Source organism: Lissotriton vulgaris, chromosome 10 (genome assembly GCF_964263255.1).
Source record: "Lissotriton vulgaris chromosome 10, aLisVul1.2, whole genome shotgun sequence".
Taxonomy (NCBI): Eukaryota; Metazoa; Chordata; class Amphibia; order Caudata; family Salamandridae; genus Lissotriton; species Lissotriton vulgaris.
The window spans coordinates 347,762,366-347,788,993 of NC_141698.1; the positions used below are offsets into that span (position 1 = coordinate 347,762,366).

The 26,628-nt window shown below is 45.1% G+C and overlaps 1 long non-coding RNA gene across 1 annotated transcript in view; it reads right to left on the bottom strand.

The window, feature by feature from the left end:
* Window positions 1-1,540: 1,540 nt before the first annotated feature.
* The window catches only part of LOC147685226 (uncharacterized), a 90,355-nt gene continuing 65,267 nt past the window's right edge, over window positions 1,541-26,628 (bottom strand). Inside the window, exon 3 of the long non-coding RNA XR_015300418.1 lies at window positions 1,541-2,104. This is a non-coding gene — a long non-coding RNA (uncharacterized LOC147685226). The remainder of the gene's footprint in view (window positions 2,105-26,628) is intronic.

The window sequence follows — 26,628 nt, forward strand, 5'->3', positions numbered from 1 at the left end:
TTCATGCACCCATCCATCCACCCACCCATCCTGCATCCATACATCATTCATTCATGCACCCACCCACCCATCCATCTATCCATCCACCAATCCATCCATCCATCATGCATCCACCCATCATGCATGCATCCACCCATCCATCCATCCATCTATCCATCCACCAATCCATCCATCCATCCATCATGCATCCACCCATCATGCATGCATCCACCCATCCTGCATCCATACATCATTCATTCATGCATCCACCCACCCATCCATCCTGCATCAATCATTCATGCATCCATCCACCCATCATGCATGCATCCATCCATGCACCCATCCACCCACCCATCCACCGAACAATCATTAATGCACCCACCCTGCATCCATCCATCATTCATGTATTTTTATGACCATATAAAAATAAATTATGGACTCTAACAAGCCTTTAGGATCGATGTTGAAGGATGTGCCAGTTTACATATTACATCACCCCCTACCTTTTTATGCTGGAAACCTTCTACCGCCCATGTATTTGCCATCCTGTAAGCCCTAGGTATGTACTATACAAATTCACATACAAACATACACCAACATGCATGCAATAATAAATGCATATATCATGCTATTCCGCCTCTACCGTTTGTTAACATTTTGAAATTTTATAACCTTAGTTCAAAGAGTACATTATATTTGTGGTGACAGTTGTTAACTCATTTTCTGGAAAATGTTTATAAAATGAAATCTGTTGAAGGCTGTTGTTGCAACTATCAAAAAAGAAATTCTCAGAATTTTTACATTTCCAAAACCCCATGCCGTGAAATAAACGGGTGACCTGGAATAGACGCACACATTTCTGCAGCAGATGCTTTAACACACTGAACTATCTCAAGTCATTTGTGCAAGCTAGTTTACTGGAACACCGAAAAACACACACTCTTACCTTGTTGCCGGTCCCGCACACGTCACAGGCTCACAGCACCCCTGGCCAATCCTGGCACTAGGGGCACAGGTACCCTCTCGCCCGCAGCACGCCCATTAGGGCTCCTGATGGGCAGGCGCAACGCCGCCAAAACACAAGTGCGCATGCGTGGGCACGGGTAAAAATTTACCCTCCGTCCCCACGCATGCATACTTGTGTTGCCGTCTGTACAATCATGTCAATGAATCAACATGATGCCCGCCCGGCGGTCTGACGTCATGTTGATTCATTGACATGATTGTCATGAGGGAGCTGCGGGCGGCGTCGGGCAGGGGGGGGCTACGCCCCCACGCCCCAATGGACGAACCGCGCCTAGTCAGTTCTCCTATGATTTCAGAATGTGGATGTAATAGTTTTCAATTATGTACACCTTACCATGTCGCAACATCAACAGAATAGTTACACTTTTTACTAAACGTAGCTTATAAAAAAAAAAAAAAAAGGAAATAAAGGAAATGTTAACCACCTGTGATTAAATAGCTGAAATACTGCCGAACATTTTTTTTAAATTCTGAGGAGTGAGTGTAAGATGGGGGGATTCAAACATCATGTTACAGCCTTAAACAGAAAAAAACACACTGTTTAACACATTTTATTGTTATCTTTCTTTAAAAAAAAACACAATGTTTTGACATATTTTGGGCATGTACTTACATTCGTATTTTAAAATCACAAGTTACAGACATCATTACAGTTATAATCTTGTGGTAATTACTCAGATTTCATAATGGCATCTTTCATAACTATGTATACAAGTAAAGTGGACATGCCCAAATGTAAAAACAATAATCAACTCTCGAGGTGCAAAATCTGTGAATTCAAGGAAAGAATGTATAAATCAAGTGATATCATCTATTTCTGAATAGCAAGTGATATGATGTTAAACCGAATTGCAGCAGATTTCAATCGAAATAGTTATTTTTAATGGAGACATTGATTATTTAATCGCTTCTAGGCATGTGAATTGCCTGGTTGCCTTCTTCAGATTTACTATTATTGTAAAAGAATGCAACATGAACTAAACGCTATGGACAACGGGGTGTTATTTCCCATTCACATCCGAGATATCACTTCATCTTTTCTTTGTAGGTTTTCTGCATTCTGGCCTTTATGCAATGGTCCATTACGCACAGGCATGGCCTAAACAAACAATAGTGATATGTCAGAAAATCAAGAAGCAGCAGAAATACAAATGATATGAAACCACCATAAAGTATAGCTTAGAAATAGGAATGCCTGGATAAGACTTTTACCGCTTATATCAAGACAATCGCTACATGATTAAATATGATGTGTTATATAAATAAATAGGTGTATGCTTCCAAGGATCATTTTGGGACTTTAAGAAGCAATGAATGCAAATCTATGTTTTAATTATATACCATTTACCTACATTGACAAACAAAACGAGCTACAGGCAATGATTGCTCCTCTGTTAACATGTCTATCAAATTAAATGATTCACCATTAAGGATAATACTGAACTCACCCTGAAAATAGTGTTTTCCTTTACCCACATAACATTTTTTGCGCCAACTAACAGAAACTAATCAGATGAATCAACAGCTAGGCTCAATCAGTTGGTAGTGTAGCATGATGTTGCTTCTGATGGTCTAGCTTTGGACTACTTTAGTGACCGTTGCAATAAATCACTATCTTTTGCTGTTTATCGCGTACAGTGTACAACATTTTATTTTTGATGTAATTGCACCTAACATATTTGCTTTTTATGGACCAGAGTTAACGTTTTTTTTTACCTCTAGGCAATAAGGAACTGCCAAACAGTTTATCAGCACCTGTGGTTTTCCCTGAGCTCAGATAACAGGTTGGATGGTGTGAGAAGTTGGCCTGATACAAGGTGGTTCCAGAATTGGAAACATCATATATCAGTCCAAACAACCCTTATGGTGTCTGGTTGTAAGTCAACCTTATAGACAAGCTATCTTAATGGTAGCATAGACTAAGCAGCCTTAAAGGCTAAACTCAAGAGGTTGTGTTAAGCGAGCTGTTTTACCAATCACAATCCTGTAATATCAAATGAAAGGACACCACACAAGTATATATTATAAAAATATATGTATTTATTACTCAAAATAATCCCCAGTACTCTTTATGAGCAAAGGGGCACAAGCGTTTAACCACATGGCTGCTAGGCGTTTTCCCGTCCTGCGCTAAAATATCTAAAACTCCATAAATCATGACGAGCTGGCCTTGTCATCCGCGCACGGCAGGTAAGCGCCATGACGAGCCCAGCTCGTCATTAGCTTCGAAGGGGTTAAACAAAAGCACAGTATAACATATGTAAGTTGCACAATTATGGATGAGGGCGGGTGGCCACTCAAACCATATACTAAGAAAGTGGTATAAGAGATACCAATCAAACAGTGGTTAGGCCTAGGGCCTAGAGAATCGCTGGGACTGGTCGGGACTAGCAATGCTGAAGTCGGGAAAAGCCTGCGGGAATCGGGTGCAGCGCTTAAAGCGCGGCTTGCACCAATGCAATGTCAATGGTGCGTAAAAGTTACAAAGTTAGAGTTTAAGGATACTTACGCTCAACCTAGAAGGACAAAACTTTAGACGCAGACCCTAGAGGTGTGTACCAGTGTGGGAACACCGGCGTTGCTGAGTTACCTCACCCACAGGAAGCGGGTGCACAGGGTCGAAGTAGTGTCGGGTTTCGTCACGCGGGTTGCTGGGGCTTGGAGCTTAAGATGCTGCAGGCGATGTGAAGGAGAAGTGTCCGGTGTGATCCACCCGAGGCTAGAGCAATTAAATGTTGCGCCAAATTCCAAGGCTGGTGGTCTTTAATCCACCTCATGTCTTTTTAATTCACTATGAGCCACTCCCTGCCCCTTTATCTCATTCTTGAAGGCCCCTGCTTTCTCCCTTTGAAAATAGTTTGCTGTCTTTCTCTTCCTCTGTCATCTTTGTCTTCCTTAGTCTTTCAAAGCTCTGTGTTTTTTCATGTCTTGTGTTTAGTAAATATCTTCTTGTGGTCAGTAAGTATCTGATAGGAAAAAAAAGCGAAGGTACCCACTAATAAGTGCCGGTAGCCCCCACCAGGAACCACCAGCCCAAATTAAATACTGCCTGTGATGCCACAGTACCTGATGCCACAGTACATGTGGCATAGTGATGCCACAGTACCTGTGGCACCAATGAAACGCACATGATTTACAGCTCTTATTTCTCAGTGAAGTAAAAGTGACGATAACTATCGTTGGCTAGTGTTTTATCCCATACATTGAGCAGGGAAAAGCCACCAGTGGACTGAGTATTGTAAAAGTGTCCAAGGAGTACCAGCTACAAGTGACTGCTAAGCGTTACATCTGGCCTTGTGTACTCTACGCAGTGGCCTAACAGGAATACTTTCCTTCCCCAGCCACAGGTTCCAGTTAAGTAGCAAAAAGCAGCTATGTAATTGTGATCAGTGGGGCCTCATACTCCTGGGAACTGGTGCAAAAACACTTGCTGCACCATTGGAAGTTACTACTCTGACTCTTCTGCATTTTGTGCTCATTCTCATTGCCTCCTGTCCAGCTGCACCATCACGCAGACCTTGAAAGGAATTGCTCTTCACTTAGTGTGAGGCGCTCAGTAATAAGAATGAGAGGCCCCCCTCGGGCCTAGGGGTGGGGGGCCCTTAGTGGCATTTCGTGCGAGAGCAAGAGAGAGGCTGGGCTAGTGCACATCTGGTCAGGGCAAGCGGGAGGGGCTGCCAGGAAATATGAGGAGGTAGGGCAGGCACGTAGTGCTCACTTAGGTGTGCAGGCAACTCCTCCAGGGAAACGGATAAGAACACGGAACACGAGGGAGAACCTCTCTTTGTCCTTTTTCCTCGGGCGCCCAGGGGTCGCAGCCAGAAGCAAAGTTGCCCACCCACCCAACTCTCATTTTAAAGGTAGAGCGGGCGGGGTCCTGGGCAAGGAAAATGGCGGGGACTCCTGTTTGACGGGGACTGGCCGATCCTGGAACAGGGAGGGCAGTCAATGGGGCTCCAGGCTGGCAGGAGAGGGGGGGCTGTCCTGCTGATGGCCCTAGACTCTCCAGCCTTACCCAAGATGCCGGTGCTTGGAGGAAACAACTTGGTGAAAGCTGGTGCGCAAGGAAAGGCGCAAAGCAGTGCCCTGGTGGCCGCGTCTAGGAGGTAGACGACGGGTAGTTGCCTGAAATGTAAGCAATGGAGATGGGTTGTGTCCTGCTGGTACAACCCGCATACAGTGTGTCTCTGGAGATCCAGAACTGTAAATACAATTGTAACTGTAACCTGTGGTTCAAACGAATACTGTGTAACCCAATGTTTATCAATGTGTGTTGGATTGGTTAATAAAAGTTGGTCTAATATTGACAGTGCATCTACAAATAAAGATGGCGTTATATGAAAATTAATAAAGACTACGCAGGTACTGGTATGGTGCCTTTTGTGGTGGGAAAAGAGGGGGCAAAGTATGGTGGGACGAATCGCAAGTTATATGCCTACTATGTGATTGCACTCTCCCGTGGCGGCCGATGAGATGCACTAACCAAGGACTGCAGAGATTACATGCCGAAAACTTGGGAAAGCAATTGGCAAACACGTCTGAAATGATCCCTAAACCATCTGGTCAGCACCTGCCGATCAGTTGAGGTTATAAAACTTTATTTTCAGCTCAGGCTTCTAGAATGCTTCCATATGGCAGACCCAAAGGGTTCAATGGAAACAAAGAGGCCTCTACTTCCAGGCCAAGTGTGTGGGGAGCGAGAGCTCCAAAACATCGACGTTCAAACAGTTAAGAATGGGAGAGGTTAGCAGGAAGTGGGTGCAAGTGACATTCTTGAGCAGCATCTCAAAAGATTTGGCCCGACCATGAGCATGCCAAATTCGGAACTACAGACGGTTCCAACTGATCTCAGTTCAGTGTGAGCTGACGCACCTTCAATCTAAGCATCCGCAACGTCGCTGAAAGCCTGTCCCAACTCTCTCAGCCTGACTCAAGTCACGAGCCTGCCCGCAGCCATGATCATCTAATGGAAACAAACCACATGTTCCTTCAAAACATGCATGTGTGCTTCGCTGATATCACCAATGGGGTGATGATGATGATAATGATGATGATGCACACTCAACATGTCTGGACCAGGGTGGGTGAGCCTACGAAGACCCATAAGGCAGACACCAAAGAACAGGCACATCTATCCTTAATTACCAGGCCTACCACTAAGTAGAGAAGCATCACATAGACCCGGCCCTGTGAAATAATTGCTGGTGCTGAGCAACGGAAACCACAGGCACAAATTAAGCACTGGAGAGGGTTGTGACATTTAAAACTGTAATAAGGACTTAAACATGTAGGCAGCTACACGCCATGAGCCTGATTTTAAGGGCAGTGGGGTGCTCAGTGTGTGGCATCTAAAATAGAGGGAGCAATCAGACAAGGCCTATTAATCCGACTATATGGCACCATGAGCCAAGCAGTGATGGTGTGAATATGCAAATTACTTTTCATGCTGCCAAGTTCTCTCAAGTGGTATTTCTTGCTCTTAACCAGTTTGTTGTAAAGCAACAGTATGATTATTCTGGCATTGGTCATCTGCATGCTGCTAGTAGGAGACTATTACAAACAATCTTACCCTTAGTGTGACAAACCAGTCTGACACAAGCCCTTTGTAGAAAATGATGTCACCATTTTCTTACTTTTTGGCATATCGGACAATTTGCATCAGTAAGGCAACATCTTTTATAAATGACAGGCACCAAGTGGGTTCTGGGTATAGAAAGCATTACATTTAGCATAAGGGTGCAAATCAGGTGCATAGATAGTCCTGTACCCAGATTACTGTTGCATTTCCTTTGATTGGCTGTTTACTACAGTCACTAAAACAGACAGTTTTAAAAAGTATCTTTTCTATAAACAATGCATTAGTAGCCAGTTGCTTACAAGGTACCTGGATCTCTTTTAAGAGCAATGTGTCACACAATGTAGATTTGCGCTGTTTTAAAAAGCAGACACTTACATGTAGGAATTGTTTCACATGCACATTCATTAATTTAGCATTCGGTTACAGAATTATATTATTCTAAAACCGCTGAAAGATGTCACACATTAAGATTACAAAAATCTCCTTTCTGAAGTCTGTTCATCACTGAAGCTGGGGTCTAGTTTATGGTGTTATTCCCCATTCCTAGTGGCGCCTGGCTGACAGGAGAAACCACTACGATGCAGCTCAGAGCTATCCCCAATTGCCCGAGTTTTAATTCATGAAAACATGTAGACCGCTTACATGAACAGTGATTAGCATTCGTTTTCTCAGCCGAAAATTAGTGGGGGGAAGGGGGGGGGGGGGGCCTGGTCGAGATGTTAACACAGTCTTGTTTTAACTCCTTGAGAACTTGGGGGTAGATTCACAGGCCCCTTGCGCCTCTTTTACGCCGCCGTTGCGTCACTTTTATGATGCAGCAGTGGCGCAAAAGATGCGCCATGGTGCGGGGTATTTACAACATGACGCATCTCCCAGATGCGACGCGTTATAAAGCCCTGTGCCAGAAGGAGGCGTTCCATCGCAGGGGGGGCGTTCCGGCGCAGGAACACCTCCAAAAAGTGGCTGAGTGAAATCTACAAGATTTCACTCAGTCACTTTTGGGCCCATGCTGCGTCAAAACCCAGCGCCTGCTTGAAGCAGGCGTAAGGATTGATGCAGCATTGTGGAGATAGAGCCCCCTCAGAGCATTGCTGGAGCTGCGTCGCGCTTGCGGCGCAACTCCAGCAATGCCCCGATTTTACGGCACAGATGCGCAACGCATCTGTGCCGTTAAACCCCCTGGTGCGACGCATTATAAATGCAGCGCATCCAGGGTGGCGGAGCTGCGGCGCACAATAACTGGCGCATCCCTGCTGATACGCAGGGATGTGCCAGTTATTGTAAATCTGCCCCTTAATGTGCGGTGCCAGCGAACACAGGGCTGAGGGGTCATCTTACCTTCTCAAAACGACTTCCCAGAGGATGCGCATGAGGGTGTCTCTAGTAATATACACCATTCTTTAAATATTCTTCATTTCCCTCCCGCCTTTCCTCGCTCACCAGGGCATGACGGGCATCCCCTTCAGGTGGAAACTGCACGCTGCCTTCATGACCTCCATTGCCAACCTTAATGCAAACTTGACTTTAAATGTGCAGGGAGGCCAGGAGCATTGTTAGACCATCTTCGGATGGCATCTTCATACCAAACTTTAAAATGGCAACACGCCGATTACATTTTACAGCATTAATGCTGTAAAGTGTTAGCTGCTATTTTCACATACCCAATGCAGATGTCCCGCTCTTCCATGAGACAGTCAATCCGGTCAATGGCGTCGTGCAGGCTGGGGCTGCAGCCTGGCTCCAATCCACAAAGACGCACTGCAGCTCCAAAGGAGTGGGATTTGCCAGCACTGATAGGAGTGCAATCCTGCTGCTCGAGGCAACAGTGTTGAAAGAGCAATGCTCACCTTGCCGACATGCAAACAAAATGATCTGGCCTGCACCCGTTACTTCTCTCATGTGCACGGCGGCAATTGCCAAATACACTGTGGGCCCCTGCTCCAGCCCCAAATCTTTGAAGCAAAAGCTTTCCAGGCCAGCATGGGGTGGGGGAGGGATTTACATGTTTACCCCAAATCAACCCTGCCTCTTGTCTCTGGTGCTGTGTGCACCCCGCCCCAGGCTAGAGGACTTAACAGACTGTCGCCTTAGGAAGCAAATACAATGGCATTGTAAAATGCTGCGCCCACCATCCTGATGATACAACACTGCCTTGTGCCTCCGGGGCGAGTAAAACTTGCTGGGTTCACACATGGGGAGCTGCATTGTGCATTCACGTTCACAGTGTTTAAAAACACGAGTTTCAGGTTACGTGCAGCCTGAAACAGCTTGTGGGTTTTTCTTTTGTTTATTGTTCTTAGGCCAGGCTCTTAGCAGCATTCGCCCCTTGTAGACCCGGCCTTGAGAAATAAGTGCCGCTGCTTAGCACCAGAAAGCACCGGCACAAATTATGCACTGCTATCGCAATGCCCTTCCAACAAAAGCACCTATATATTAAAATCTACGAACTCCCGCCCCCTCCCATGACTACACCCATCACCTGCCGCCGCCCGTTTCATTGCGCAAATCCGCGCATGCTCCACCTGGGTTCCCATTAAGATAATAAACCAACTTAAAAGTTCTTGTGTATGTGTAGATACATCACGATGATCCCTTCTTTTTCACTACAGAATATTAACGGATGAGGCTCCTTTTAATTGGTGCATGAGAGTGAGAGAAATATAAATACCAGGAACAAAACTTTTTTTTTTAATACTTTTTTTGAGTTATGGTGTAACATACATTCACTGCCAACAACAGCAGCGTAATCATGGTAAACATAAGATTATAACAATGTAGTAGCAGGTAAGTCCTCAGTGATCAGAGTGTACAACATAGCCAAAGCCAAAGCAAATAGAACACAGCGAGTGCGATCACATAGTGATATTATTATTAACATAGATATTTAAGAATGTTCATCATCTTCTGCAGGTGTTAGGATAGCAAGGAATTGTTTGAGTTGACCCCAAAAATCCTTAGGCCTAGATGTAACGGCCAATTCTTCGGCGTACGTTGCCAAATTTTCTTTACAATATGCCATATCCTTCATCCACCCTTTCAATTTAGGAGCAAGTACACTGTCCCACGTAAACAGAGTGTGGCGTTTGGTGAGTAGGAGGGCAACTTTAACAAATCTGCCCATAGTGCCTTTCAGCTGGGGGATGTAGTTTAGTAAGCATATGAGAGGTGTGCAGAGGTGTGGAGACAATCAAGCACTACCTCCAAATATGGGAATACCGGGCCACAGCACCAGGCAAGGTGTAGGAAGTCAGCGTGCACTTGTCTGCAACGTTTGCATTGATCTGATTCCCTTAGACCCATTCTGTATAATTTGGATGGAGTATAGTAGATCTGATGCAGAAACTTAAAATGAATAATGCGTAAATTCCCATTGGGTGTGAGAACCGCCAATTGGCATATTAGCTCCCATTTCTCTCCAGTGATCTGGGGATCTAGTGTTTCATTCCATTTTGTGAGGCTTTTATTGGGCCCTTTGACCGTCTCCTCCTGCACAGCCCTGTATAATCTAGTAACCAATTTTTTCTTGCTGGGAAGCACTAGTAGTAGTTGTAAGGACGCGAGTGTCAGGGGCTCAGCAGGGAAATCAGGGAAATGGTCACGTACAGCACTTTTGAGGCGGCAACAGGTATATTGAAACAAGGACGTGAGTTTTGTATGTATTCTAAATCACTCCTTTCAAGGTATCGCACTTCAGGGTATAGGTCACCCATATGAGTAATGCCAGCTTCTTTTAACGATTTTAAAGGTCCCGCCTCCTGAGTGATGTATAAGGCTGCGTGATGGGCTAGGGGCAGCGGCGGTGCATACAGTGGTAATTTGTGTGTTCGATTGCCAATCGCTTGCCATGCAGCAATGGTCATATCTAGTGTATTGATTTCTGGCTTTAACGTATGTCTTTTCACATGTGTTAGCATGCTTCCAAGTGGGGTGGGATGGGCATTACCGTCCTCCACTGCTACGTGTGGTATAAAGTTGTGTGTTTTGAACCAATAGTATGCATATTGGGCTTGAAAGCAGAGCTAGTATACATAAAAATCTTTTGCGGCAAATCCCCCTTTGTCATCGGATAGTGTTAGCGTATGTCAGCTATTTCTAGGCTGTCCAGTGCCCCAGATTAAATGTAAAAGTTGGGTTCTTACGGTTTTAAAAAATAGTTGGTAAGTTTGATCGGTACATTGCAATAAAGATATAGAAAGCGGGGAAGAATAACCATTTTTAGGTCGAGTTTACTCGAACCTATTGTAGTCAACCCAAAAAATTCCTTTCCTACCAGGCGGATTCGGCGGATTTTGGACAGTGCACGAGAGAGTCACGTGACTCATCGTGGACCCTCCCACTGCCAGCAGCATTTCTCCACGGCCGCCAGGCCACATCAAAGGCTTCCCCAGCACTGCCCCGCCGATCAATCACCCTCGCACGCCGGCAGCTATTCCCGCTCCGCCCCCTGCTCTCCGTTAAATTACCGTCTCTTCCAAAGCCGTCTTCGAGAGCATCTCTTCCTGCCCCGGCCACCCCTGCCATCGGCAGGTTTTGCCCAGTGATGTCAAGTAAACTAGACATAAAAACAACAACAAACGTTACTGAGAAATAGGCTTGCAGACAGAGTGTACAACAAATTTTGTTCAGCTCCGTGTTCGTGATTGAATTTAGACAGCGAGACTTTGGACACTGAAATCAATATGCTTGACAAGGGTGAGCTACCCTTATTGTTTGTGCGTATAAGAAACTCGGCAGCAAAAAACAAAATAAATAAAAAACAAGCCAAGACATAGTTGTTACACTTATTTTTGGACGGTATTTCTGTCCATTTTTCGGAACCTTCAAAGACAGTGTTATCAACATATGAAACCCTAACATTCACACTCAACCGACTGGCAGCACCAGCTCATAACTTTAGCCACACAGCCACTGTTACCGAAAACCAAGTTTCAGCCCTAAAAATCCTCTAGCACTTTATCCTTTTCAAACCCCTGTAAATAAAAGTGTAATCCTTTTCTGAAGCTAATGCACTGGCTGGACAGTTATTCCCTTATTTATTGTGTCATAGTGCATCTAGGTAGCTAACCTCTACCGCCAACTCGTGTACACCTTGAATTTACTATCACAGGAGAGTGAAGTGCCGAATGGTAGTAACTGGGTTATAAAATGTAAGCGCTGTAGCACTGGTGGGCGGGGCCGGCCTTGGGCGAGGTTGGGGCCCCAGGCCCGGGGCGCCAAATATTCCGGGAAGCGCTGCCTATGTCATGCAAACAGAACTCGCCCATCCCACTTGGTCTCAACCGGGCCCCTGAAAGCCTGTGCAGTCAGCCCTTCATTTTCCTCCACGTACTTGTTAGCACCCCTTCAACCTCCTGCCCTCCTCCCATCTTCCTCCCATCTTCCTCGCACCTCCTGCTGTCACACAGCAACGATCCTCCGCCCCCACAACAAACCCCAAATGTTCTTTCCAGGGCGCTGTCCCGGTCCAATCGTTTTAGGGCCGGCCCTGCTGGTGGGCCTGTAATGACCGACTTTTTCAGCCCTCTTTGGAGGGAGAATGATGGAAGATGACTCCAGCCTATTACCCTTATAGTATAGGGATTAGGACTATAAACAGGACTTATCCATGAGGCACAGTAGTGCATTTTCGTACCCTTTTCTTTAGATCAGGGCTTATAAACTTAAGCTAGGGGATAGATATATTAGTATTAGTGATGATCCGTCTTTTTGCAAGAGTGTTAGTATACCTTCTATGGAGTTATGCTTATTTCGGGCCTTGTAGGCCTTAAACGGGACAGACTCCATCTTGCCCTCTGCCTGGTAGCTTGAGAGGCTTTCTAGGTCAAGTGTAATGTTTTAGTTTCGAGGTGTTGTTCGCTTGGAGAGAACCGGCTCAGGCTGGCCCTTATCGAAAGACTGTATTTTTCTCCACTCCGAAGACACAACTTCAGGCCGGCCAGCTGGGAACGTGTCCTTGGTATGGGGAGGTACAAGAATTTGGTGGGCGGCAGGTTACTGGCCGTAACTTTCCATGAAGGGACAGGCTTCGATATTAGCGAAAGTGTTAGGCAATGAGTCAGTCAGTCCGTAGGCGGCAGCTAGCCGTTAGCATCTATGTCATTAATTATTTCCAGGCAGACAGTCGCCATTTTGAAGTCCGAGAAAGCTGAGACTCTCTGAGAAAGATTGAAGGAGAAAGAGACATAGCGCAGAGCGATCAGAGACAGAGAGAGACAGCAGCTAATAACGAGAGAGGTTCCAGTGACTTGGAGGGAAGCAGAGGAGATCGAGCATAGCGGTGCAGACGTGTACTCGTGACTGCTAAGGTGTGATTCCGAGACGAGCCAAGACAAAGACGAGAAGGGAATCTAGATGACTGCTGAACCCCGACTACACATTAATCAGGTGACATCTGCCCTTTCCCTTATAGAGTGCACATTCTAACCTTTTACTTTTCTTTGCAGAATATATATATATATATATATATATATATATATATATATATATATATATGAAGCTCCAGGGGAGTGTCCAAAATTGAATCGCACTCGCACACAGAGAAGCTTTCCCCAACGCTTTTATTGGTACAACATTGGCGCTTTCCAGTCAATCAGCAACCGACTGCGGCCCTGACGCGTTTCGAATCATCTTTTTCAAAGGGTGGTTGCAGTCAAAGCGCATGTGTGGACGCACCCTCCAGAACGCATTGCATGCTGGTTGGTGAAGTCCAATTAAAGTCCTCAGATGGATGCGCTTTAAATTCGGTGTAAGTTTAAGGCTCTCCATGAGCCCCGGGAAGCGCCGCTGTATTAATCCGTGCTCTGTGCCCCACAGTTGAAGCCCCTGTGCTTGAGAGGCTCCGTGGCCATCCTTTTGATGTGGTGCAATTCGGCAGCAGGACAGCCGCCAAAATATGAAGCTCCAGGGGAGTGTCCAAAATTGAATCGCACTCGCACACAGAGAAGCTTTCCCCAACGCTTTTATTGGTACAACATTGGCGCTTTCCAGTCAATCAGCAACCGACTGCGGCCCTGACGCGTTTCGAATCATCTTTTTCAAAGGGTGGTTGCAGTCAAAGCGCATGTGTGGACGCACCCTCCAGAACGCATTGCATGCTGGTTGGTGAAGTCCAATTAAAGTCCTCAGATGGATGCGCTTTAAATTCGGTGTAAGTTTAAGGCTCTCCATGAGCCCCGGGAAGCGCCGCTGTATTAATCCGTGCTCTGTGCGTCCACACATGCGCTTTGACTGCAACCACCCTTTGAAAAAGATGATTCGAAACGCGTCAGGGCCGCAGTCGGTTGCTGATTGACTGGAAAGCGCCAATGTTGTACCAATAAAAGCGTTGGGGAAAGCTTCTCTGTGTGCGAGTGCGATTCAATTTTGGACACTCCCCTGGAGCTTCATATATATATATATATATATATATATATATATATATATATATATATATATATTATCATATAGTGTTGTGTTTATAATTATTGTAATAAAAATACCCCAGTTCTTAGTGAACGGACATGTGCCTTGTATTCTCGTTCAATCAGGGTAACCTGGTCTTCTAGTCAGGCATTGTTTGCATGAACGGATGCGAATCCCGGTCAGGTAAGAAATGACTGAGCAATGAGGGAGAGAGGGAACGTTTGATGCCAAGAGCAAAAGGTACATATTTCAATTCGTAGAGCCATACTAAATTCTATTATCGTAGTTGTATCCTGAGTAGACAATGAGAGATTTCTTCCATAAGTGTTCATAGGAAAGTGATCATCGTTGGTATGCGGCGTTAATGAGAGCACCGGGGGGACACGGTGTGGAGATCCGCCAGATTGTGGATCGTGTGTAAGTGAATGAGAGCACCGGGAGGACACGGTGTGGAGGTCCGCCGGATTGTGGACCGGATGAGTGAATGAGAGCACTGGGACTGCAGGCCCATGTGTAGGCACGCCGGATTGCGTGTCGAGTGAGCACTGAGAGAGATCAGTGTGTAAGGATACATAATCAGATCTGCCCCAGGGTAGATTAGTCTGGGCCTAAGTAGCCGCGAGACTAGCTGGTATGAATAGGATATTGTAGAAATCTATGCATGTTTATTGCTATTTGCCCTATCCTTAGGTACGAAATGTATATACATATATATATATCTATACCCATTGTAAATAGGTTCTAAGGAGGGAGGTGATTACGTTCCGACTGGGTTAGAGAGGCTCCTAGGAGCTGATTCCATCTTGTCCGAAAATCCGGTCGTTACATCTGGCGTCACGAACTGTTTACGAAGCCTGTGTGCGCTGTATTGTTTTGATCTTGTTGGTTTGCGCTCGGCTCGTACGTATTTTCTTTGTTTGTAATTGTGTATATATTTTTTGTGTGTCAAAATGTTTTTGAAAAAATCGAAATCTACTTTCAAATTGCCTGTTAAAATTCCCGGCTGGGAATCCACGCCTTACGAGACCTTGGCCCGTGAATGGGCCGATTCTACTGGTTTAAGTGAGAATTGGACTTCTTGTTTGGAGCAGGCGGAGCCCGCTGATGTGGTTGCTTGCTTGCAAAAAGCTCCAGTAGTGAAGGGTGATGAGCTTCCTATTTTAGGACGCAGAGGTTGGATTGTGCTGACTGCATACAGAATGCTTCATGAGAAGTTTCTTAAATTGCAGAAGCGGTTTGTAGATGTGGAAGAAAAGTTTGTTGAAGTTCAGAATGCGCATACTCTTTTGCGATGTCAGAATAAATTGCTTGCCGACAAACTTGAGACTTATCAAACTATAGCCGAAAGGGCTGCAGTGCGCATTGCGAAATATAAATACAGACACCGTCGTGGTCGTGTGTCTACGCGGAAAGTGCGTCTGGTCGTGGCGAAAGCCGGACTGGATTGGAACCCCGACGAGTGGGATGGTAATATCTGGGATTCGAATGCTTCTGACTCCTCGGCTGAGGAGGGTGACAAGCGCGAGTCTTCTCGCTCCGGACGTGATTGTAAATATGCTTCTTGTGACAAAGATGATATTTCTAGCGACCGTGGTCGCTCTTCCCGTTCTGATGACGTGTCTCGCCCTGATTGTTCTTCTAAATCTAAGGACCGGGCTTCTTCGGAGGCTCTTCCGGAGGTTTCTGCTCACCCTGTATTTCGTCGCAAATTACAACAGGCTCCTGGTAATCCTAATGGTATTCCTATGGATAGTATTGAGGATTTTACTCAACAGGAGTTTAGTGACATTTTACAACGATTTCGTCAACGGCCCGGTGAAGCTTTGCTTACATGGATGGTGCGCCTTTATGAACTGGGTGCTGCCGGTATCATGCTTGATGCTGGTGATTGTTTACGATTTTGCTCTTTGAGTTCCGATTCTACTGTACAAGATCATTTTCGGAATTATAATGGTGCTGGCCAAATTAGTTTGCTCCAGCTTGCGAATGATGGCTGTAATCATAAATACCCTACTGAATCTGATTGGCTTGTCAATGACAAGCCGTGGTACACTTTGCGCGATGCGTCGCAACGTTTTAAAGAGGAAGTGATGAAGACTGCGATTTTTCTCAGTACTTCTGACAGATTGTTGGACGGTCTTTTAACATCTTCTGTACGCAATCGCATTATCCGTTCTTCCCCTGTTGCTTATAAGCAAGTTATGATGACTTTGTTATTCAATCAGACTGGCAATCCTTTATCTACGGTGCTTGAATCTGTTCGCCAGCTCGGTGAGTTGGGTGAATGGTTTAAACCTGAGAGACAGTCCAGACCCGAAGCTCGTACTCCTGGTGAGTTTAAATTCTCTAGACGTGATAGGTTTTGGCACTATTGGCTGATGGTGTAAAAAGGGAGGACATTGACGGCGAACCTAATAATCGCTTATGGGAGATATTTCGTAAGCGTGGTTTGGATCGGAAGGAGGGTGCCCGTCGTGTGCGAAAGAATGATTGTGACCGTCGTTCTGATGACAGTGGTGATGAAAGGCGTCGTGTGGATTCTGATCGCCGTGATGACCGGCGCTATGAACGTGATGTGTCCCCTCGTCGTGACAAAGTGAGAGTGAGAGAGGGGGAAAAAGAAAGGGGGAGAGATGATCGTGTTTCCAACAGATATAGAGATGAAAGGGATTATTCCCCTGAGTTGAGGAGAAGGGAGGATCGTCACAGGCTTTCTGATCGTAATTCACAGTACTATGAAAATGACAAAAATCCATTTCGTAATGGAGATGGATATGAACAGGACATTTTGATACCCAAGAAACCTGAGAGCATTTATCCTGATTTGTCTTGGTTGACAGAACGCAGTAAAAATGACTAGGAAATAGGTCAAGCTCCAGTACGCAGGTGGGCTCACAGAGACAACAGACCCTATGTAGATATTGAGATTTTTTGGAAACATCGTAATATCTAAAGGGCCCGAGCATTGGTAGATACAGGAGCGGAGGCCACTTTAATTCATGGTAAATCTAAGAAATTTAAAGGACAATTTTTCACGATTACTGGTTTAGGTGGAAAAGAGACCCCCGCAGTGCAAACTACACTTGAGATGAAAATTGGTAGGATTCCCCGTAAAGAATATTCTGTGTTAGTTGTACCGCTTTTGGAATATATAATTGGAATTGATATTTTGAAAGGAGTAACTTTGCATTTGGATGATAGTTGTTATCAATTTGGAACCAAGCATTACATTTCATCCAGATCCGCACGGGTTGGCCGTTTACGGATGCCCCCCATTAAGATTCCCCAAGCTACGAAAGTGGTTTCTCAGAAACAATATCGCATTCCAGGTGGTCATGAGGAAATTAGTGCCACGATTCAGGATTTGGTTGACGCAGGAGTTATAACTCCGGTTACTTCTGCTTGGAATAATCCCGTTTGGCCTGTGCGCAAGAGTGATAATTCTTGGCGCATGACTGTTGATTATCGAGAGCTGAACAAATACACACCTCGTTTGACTGTTGCAGTACCAGACATTGTTACTTTAATTCAAAGAATTCAGAAGCATCCAGGTACATGGCATGCGTCCATTGATATTGCTAATGCTTTCTTTTCGATTCCGATTGCCCCCGAGTGTCAGGAACAATTCAGTTTTACCTGGAATGGACGTCAAATGACGTTTAGAAGTCTTCCTCAAGGTTATGTACATAGTCCTACGATCTGTCACCGGCTGGTGGCGGAACATTTGTCCGAAGTGACTGTACATCCGCAAATTCAGGTGTGTCATTATATTGATGACATTTTGATTCAAGGTGTGACACAAGATCAGGTTCAGACCCATTTAGATCAGATCCTTGACTGCTTACGTGCAAAAGGTTGGGAAATTAATCCTGATAAGTTACAAGGTCCATCCCAAAATGTTAAATTTTTAGGCATCAATTGGCATGAAGGTCACAGAGAAGTGATTCAACAAGTAAAATGAAAAATTTTAGATTTTGCAGTTCCGAGGAACAGGAAGGAAGCTCAGAGTTTCATTGGCTTGTTTGGTTTTTGGCGTCAACATATTCCCCATTTGAGTCAGATTTTGGCTCCCTTATATCGAGTCACTCGTAAAAAGAATGCGTTTGAATGGGGTGAACCACAACAAAATGCTTTTAATTTGGCGAAAGAAGCGATTCAGTACGCCTTGGATCTGTGGCCTGTGGGCGAGGGTGATGTGGATTTGAATGAGTCTGTGGATGGTCTGTATGCCAATTGGAGTTTATGGCAAAAGCAGGGCAGACAAAAAGTGCCATTAGGTTTTTGGACTAAAAAGTTGCCTGAGGCTGGTGAGCGTTATACACCTTTTGAGAAACAGTTGCTTGCAAGCTATTGGGCTCTGGTGGATACCGAGCAATTGACTTTAGGTCATGCTGTAATTTTAAGACCTGAAATTCCTATCATGCAGTGGGTTTTGAGTTCGCCGAAATCACATCGAATTGGACATGCTCAAGAGGCGAGCGTGATTAAATGGAAATGGTACATTCAGGACAGGGCACGTGTGGGTCCGAAAGGTGTGGCAGTGTTACATGAGCGAGTGGCGCAGGCGCCATCGAACGATACTGAAAGTCATTGCTCTGCACCTGTAGTGCGGGAATCTCCTGTCAAGTGGGGTAAGCCATTTGATGATTTGTCCGCGGAGGACAGAAAACATGTGTGGTTTACGGATGGTTCAGCGAGGTTCATTGGTGAGAAACGGCATTGGAAAGCAGTGTCCTATAACCCGATCACGCAGAAATTACGGAGTACAACTGGTGACGGAAAGAGTAGTCAATATGCTGAATTGTATGCAGTTTACCAAGTTTTGAAACAAGAACTACCTGGCACATGTCATATTTTCACTGATTCCTGGTCCACTGCTAATGGACTGGCGGTATGGTTACCAACTTGGCATTCTCATCATTGGGAATTGCATTCAAAAGAACTGTGGGGAAAAGAATTATGGCAAGCAATTTGGGAAATGCTCCCACAGAGTACTGTGACAATCTTTCATGTGGATGCTCATACCCCGATAGACTCCCTTGACAAATTCTTTCATAACATTGCAGATGAAAAGTCTAAAATTGTTGAGGCAGTGGTGGACATGCAAGATTCTGATTTGGCAGGATTGGCGAAATGGGCCCACCAGAAAGCAGGACATTTTGGAGAGAGAGCCACTAGCAGGTGGGCTGCCGATCGGGGAATTCATATTCCTTTAAATTACATTAAAGATATCATTCTGCATTGTCCTATCTGTCAACATTCTAGAAAGAGAAAAGTGCCTCATATTGTTAAAGGCCATTTACATCGAGGAAAATTGCCCGCTCAGATTTGGCAAATTGATTATATTGGCCCGCTCCCTATGAGCAAAAATTGTCAGTATATTTGTACCGCTGTTGATACCTATTGTGGCCTTTTGGTTGCTTTCCCTTGCAAACATGCTACCCAAATCAATACCATTAAAACATTGGAACTACTCATATTATATTACGGTGTTCCATTTCAAATTCAATCTGATAATGCATCCCATTTCCGTGGAAGATTGGTGCAGGAATTCTGTGTGGAGAATAACATTGAATGGGTGTTTCACATTCCATATTATCCGCAGGCCTCGGGCCTCATTGAGAGAATGAATGGTTTGCTAAAGGAACAATTACGAAAGTTAACTGATGAACATTACAGGAACTGGAGGGACTTTTTACTCCAGGCATTGCTGATTCTGAATAATCGTCCCTTGTTGCATGCTGAATCTCCTTTAATGCGTTTGTTTCCTCCAAATGTTGATGCAAAGCCCAACACCATTGCTAATACTGTTATGTATTGGGAAATTACCCCCGGAGCTTTGGTCCCATGCAGAGCGACCCCAGGTTCTGCAGGCTTGGACCTGCATGCCATGAATGATACTATCCTCAAAAGCAGGGACCGAATAATTGTTGAAACAGGCATTGGTGTCTGTATACCAGCTGGAAGTTTTGAACTGATTGCCCCTAGATCGGGCCTTGCTTTAAAAGGTGTTCAGGTACTCGGAGGAGTGATTGACAGTGATTATCAGGGAGAGATTAAGGTTCTCCTGCTGAATAGCAGTGAGATTGATTTATCGATTCAAAAATCTGACCGTGTTGCTCAGTTGCTAATTATGCCTGTTTTCAGTGGTGAGATTAAGAAAGGCGTTGCCCCGACTTAGTTAACAATACGAGGCCAAAAAGGCTTCGGGTCTTCGGACAATCCAGGAGCGAAAATATGGGTGCAATCACCTAAACATCCCCCTGAACAGGCTGAAGTCATTGCGACCGGTCATGATAATACCATTTTGGTAATGAGACCAGGGAAAGATTGCTGGGAAGCTGTCCCGGCTGACAAATGTTCTTTACGAGAATGAATAATGCCTGTATTTGGTTTTCTTTCAGATCATTCTCTGGACTGCTGCTGCAGGATGTGCCGGCGTTGGACTCGTTTTGGTCTGCTACGCCGGGAGAGGAGAGAACCCACAGACTTCGGTTGATTGGAGAACCCGAGTTCCGCGTTCCTTCGCTGCGTGGGATTCCTCAAACTTTTGGATCACCCTTGCTAAGAGAGTTACTAACTCTCCGCATTTCTGCCTCACTCCCATGCGTTCTGTGACTGACATCCTTGCGACCTGCTTGGTTGCTGTCCCTGCCTCCACTGAAACGTTGCGGCACATTTTCAATATATCGAGTGCCCGACCCATTATTATTATGGGCGATTTCGCGGCCCATCAATTTTGCCCTTTGTGTACTGTTCTTTCGGACTCCATTCCCCCGATTAATTCCCAAATTACTACCTACAATATCACGCAGGGTGATTTATGCTTTATTTTGACCTGTGATCCCAAGGCAATTACTGAATGTGTCAAACTGAAGTTACAAGCTGCCACTTCTTTTTCAGCTCATCAACGTTTGCTGTGCTTGCAAAGACTTCCGAATTCATGTGTTTCTGTTAAAAATAATATGACATGCAAACGTATATTAGTTGCTCCTAGCCATTACCGTGCGATGTTGTTGCCCTCTGGCTGGTTGTTTTCATGTGGGAATTCCTCCTGGCCCTATATTCCTGCAAATATTTCTGGAGGTCCGTGTGCTATCACCAGACTGAGCTTGTTAATGTTTTCTTCACATCCCAGTTCCCATTCCCGTGTGGTCCGCAATTCTATGACGTTACATGAGGACTGTGATTCTTCCCTTCATCTTTATTCTAAATCTGAATATCTCAGTTTAGCGTTTTCTATTATTGGTGTCCCGGCATTGGCAGTTTACAATGCCAAATCAATTGGTGAAATGGCATGCTGGATGGTCAAATCTAATAATCAGACATCTACCGTTTTATCTGACTTGTTATTAGACGCCCAGGGTGAACGCAGAGCAATTCTGCAAAATCGTGCAGCAATTGACTACCTCCTGTTAAAACATGGCCATCACTGTTCTGACTTTGAAGGTCTTTGCTGCTTCAACCTGTCTGACCACTCTAAATCGATCCAAGCTCATATTGACAAACTTCACGACTTGACTGCAGAAGTTAGACAACATATTGATCAAGGCTGGTTTGACTGGCTCTTTAATTGGTTACCTGACTTACATTCTTTACGACAGATTTTAGGGGGTGTTATGATTTCTATTTGTATTTTAGTAGCTATTTGCTGCTTTATTCAGTGCATTCCTTCTCTACTCCAATACTGTAAATTTAGCAAGAGAAATAGATCAGTTAATTTTGTTTCTTATTATTCTTCCGCTGATGTTAGTTCCATATAGAACATGGTTAATAGACTGGAGTCAAGGGTGAAGTGTAATGACCGACTTTTTCGGCCCTCTTTGGAGGGAGGATGATGGAAGATGACTCCAGCCTATTACCCTTATAGTATAGGGATTAGGACTATAAACAGGACTTATCCATGAGGCACAGTAGTGCATTTTCGTACCCTTTTCTTTAGATCAGGGCTTATAAACTTAAGCTAGGGGATAGATATATTAGTATTAGTGATGATCCGTCTTTTTGCAAGAGTGTTAGTATACCTTCTATGGAGTTATGCTTATTTCGGGCCTTGTAGGCCTTAAACGGGACAGACTCCATCTTGCCCTCTGCCTGGTAGCTTGAGAGGCTTTCTAGGTCAAGTGTAATGTTTTAGTTTCGAGGTGTTGTTCGCTTGGAGAGAACCGGCTCAGGCTGGCCCTTATCGAAAAACTGTATTTTTCTCCACTCCGAAGACACAACTTCAGGCCGGCCGGGAACGTGTCCTTGGTACGGGGAGGTACAAGAATTTGGTGGGCGGCAGGTTACTGGCCGTAACTTTCCATGAAGGGACAGGCTTCGATATTAGCGAAAGTGTTAGGCAATGAGTCAGTCAGTCTGTAGGCGGCAGCTAGCCGTTAGCATCTATGTCATTAATTATTTCCAGGCAGACAGTCGCCATTTTGAAGTCCGAGAAAGCTGAGACTCTCTGAGAAAGATTGAAGGAGAAGGAGAAATAGCGCAGAACGATCAGAGACAGAGAGAGACAGCAGCTAATAACGAGAGAGGTTCCAGTGACTTGGAGGGAAGCAGAGGAGATCGAGCATAGCGGTGCAGACGTGTACTCGTGACTGCTAAGGTGTGATTCCGAGACGAGCCAAGACACAGACGAGAAGGGAACCTAGATGACTGCTGAACCCCGACTTCACATTAATCAGGTGACATCTGCCCATTCCCTTATAGAGTGCACATTCTAACCTTTTACTTTTCTTTGCAGAATATATATATATATATATATTATCATATAGTGTTGTGTTTATAATTATTGTAATAAAAATACCCCAGTTCTTAGTGAACCGACATGTGCCTTGTATTCTTGTTCAATCAGGGTAACCTGGTCTTCTAGTCAGGCATTGTTTGCATGAACGGATGCGAATCTCGGTCAGGTAAGAAATGACTGAGCAATGAGGGAGAGAGGGAACGTATGATGCCAAGAGCAAAAGGTACATATTTCAATTCGGAAAGCCATACTAAATTCTATTATCGTAGTTTTATCCTGAGTAGACAATGAGAGATTTCTTCCATAAGTGTTCATAGCAAAGTGATCGTCGTTGGTATGCGGCGTTAATGAGAGCACCGGGGGGACACGGTGTGGAGATCCGCCGGATTGTGGATCGTGTGTAAGTGAATGAGAGCACCGGGAGGACACGGTGTGGAGGTCCGCCGGATTGTGGACTGGATGAGTGAATGAGAGCACTGGGACTGCAGGCCCGTGTGTAGGCACGCCGGATTGCGTGTCGAGTGAGCACTGAGAGAGATCAGTGTGTAAGGGTACATAATCAGATCTGCCCCAGGGTAGATTAGTCTGGGCCTAAGTAGCCGCGAGACTAGCTGGTATGAATAGGATATTGTAGAAATCTATGCATGTTTATTGCTATTTGCCCTATCCTTAGGTACGAAATGTATATACATATATATATATCTATACCCATTGCAAATAGGTTCTAAGGAGGGAGGTGATTACGTTCCGACTGGGTTAGAGGGGCTCCTAGGAGCTGATTCCATCTTGTCCGAAAATCCGGTCGTTACAGCCTCAGTCACCAATGGGAAATGTAACATTCCCACACAAGACATCAGCCCGTGGCCAGAGAAACCAAGAAAATGCCAGGCATCTAGCTGCAGATTACAACTGTAAGAATAACAGCAGCCCCGTTACTGAAGTACAAATGTGACCACTGTATTGATGGTTGTACATCAGGAGTCTGTGAGAACTGAAATAAGGGCGGGGATGTTTTGCATCGTCGGAGAACGCAGTCTCTAGGTGAGCCCTAAACGCACGGTTCGACGTAAACAAAGACGGCCTGTTACCAACGCCTTTGATTCCAAAGAGCAAATAACCGACTAGGACAATGGGGACAGATTAAGTGCATAACCGCCCTGGGCAGCTGAATTAATCACCTCGCATTTGCTCATCGCTAGAGGCGCTTGCATCAGTTGTGTTAAATGTAGGATGCAGGGAGGAGACAGGCAAAAAGCTGTATGCTCGCAAGCTGATGCAACAAAACCAAATCTGCAGAATTCGAACAACTCCACCCCATGACATGCAGTTAGTCATTCTGCCAGCCCAACCGATGCCTGCTCCTTTCGACAGAGCTACGCCATATGCTAAGCCTGTCTGATGCCATCTGGCTTGTTTAAGATGCTCATTTGCTTCGGAGAAATTGGACCCATATCTCAATATATTCCTGTTTGGAGGATGTGGGCACACTTTTTAGCATAAAGACTTGTTTTACATCAATCAAACATGTTCAAGGTCACACATCCGACCAAGAATAGCAAAATTGCATGCTTCAGTGGCGGTTAGCGGAAACACTTTCTTTTCACACAAGTTTAAGGTAACATTCGCTGTGTGCTTGGCAATTTACACATTCACTATTCACTCGTGCACGGCCTTTCTTTTATTGGGAATAAAACACATTCAAGACCTAGCCGTGTACGAGGGAAACAAAAATGGAAATATTTCCATGCACACAACACACGCATGCTTGTTTTGTTATCTTGTATTCTTATAAAACGCCAAGGTAACATTAGCTATGTGCTTCGCAATTTAAGCATTAATTAGTTATTATTGTTTTTTACTGGGACAAACAGGCGTGTGTCGTGTGCTTGGAAATATTGCCATTTTTGTTTTACTTGTGCACGGCTATGTCTTTATTGTGTTTTATTACTATTTGCTAGTTGTTTTGCGCACTCTGTCAATAGATATATATTTTTCTTAGTTTTTGCAAGGAGACATTAGCGGTTATTGTACTTTCACTTTAACTAAGAGTTGCAGTTCCCTCCTTATTCGCCCACCACCACAGGATCACTCAGCACCACCACAGGATCAATCAGCACCACCACAGGATCACTCAGCACCACCACAGGATCACTCGGCACCACCACAGGACCACTCGGCACCACCACAGGACCACTCGGCACCACCACAGGACCACTCGGCACCACCACAGGACCACTCGGGGCCACCACAGGACCACTCGGCACCACCACAGGACCACTCGGCACCACCACAGGACCACTCGGCACCACCACAGGACCACTCGGCACCACCACAGGACCACTCGGCACCACCACAGGACCACTCGGGCCACCACAGGACCACTCGGGGCCACCACAGCATCACTCGGGCCACCACAGCATCACTCGGGGCCACCACAGCATCACTCGGGGCCACCACAGCATCACTCGGGGCACCACAGCATCACTCGAGGCCACCACAGCATCACTCGGGGCATCGCTCGGGGCCACCACAGCATCACTCGGGGCTACCACAGCATCACTCGGGGCCACCACAGCATCACTCGGGGCTACCACAGCATCACTCGGGGCTACCACATCATCACTCGGGACTACCACAGCATCACTCCGGGCTACCACAGCATCACTCAGCAACACCACATCATCACTAAGGGCCAATAATGCATCACTCAGCACCACCACAGCATCACTAAGCAGCACCACAGCATCACTCAGCACCACCACAGTATCACTCAGAAACACCACATCATCACTCAGCATCACCACATCATCACTCAGGGCCAAGAATGCATCCCTCAACACCACCACAGCACCACTCAGTGCCACCACAGCGTCACTCAGCGCAACCACAGGATCACTGGCCCAACCACAGGATCATTCAACGGAACCACAGCATCACTCAGCGCAACAACAGTATCACCCAGTGCAACAACAGCATCACTCAGCACCACCACGGCATCACTGGTTCAAATATGTTCTCTCAATATTTCAAGCTTTAATACAAATGTCACAAAAATATGTTAATATTTCACTTCTGTTATTGTATTTTTGTCAGAATAAAATACACTGAACATAATCTTCACAAAAGTTATTTACAAAAGTTTAAGCTATTGCCATTATAAATTACAATAACTTTTATTTAAGTATTATTTAAAAAAAATAAAAACCATTGTTATTTGTAATATCAATACATGTAAGTCACGTAAATACAACACATATTGCATTACAAATTCTATAGGTGTCACATTTGCGAAAGTTTTAACTATTGGCATTGTAAATGACAAAGGTATTAATTTCGCTATTTTCAAAACCAACACAAATAAAAAATTTGTCATTTACAATCAGATAATTGCTCAAACTTTCCGAATGCGAGACCTATTGCATTTTAAATGCTTGTTATTACTGCAATGCGGTCCGCCAGGAACTGTGGCAGGTGCAGCCATCTATCCACTTGTTGTTCTAATGTGTCATATGCCCAACCGTAATTTTCTCCGACTTCAATTTCAGGCTCTCGATGCACCCAGATACCGAGATATTTAACGGGGTCCATTGTCCATAATAAAGGGTATTCCAGGTTGGGCTGGGATGTGATCGTAGTTAACGGTATGATGACAGATTTCTCCCAATTAATTGTAATTCCAGAGAATAGACCAAATGTTATGTATTCTCGGAGAACTGGGGATAGGTGGTGTTGGGGATCTCTAATAAACAAGACCATGCCATCTGCGTACATGGCCATGCCGACTGGTCTGGGTTTAAAATTGAGGGCAGGTGCTTTGTGACACTGTTGAATCTTACAAGCAAGTGGTTCGAGCACGAGAGCGGAGAGGGGACAAAGGACAACCCTGCCTGGTGCCACGTTATAT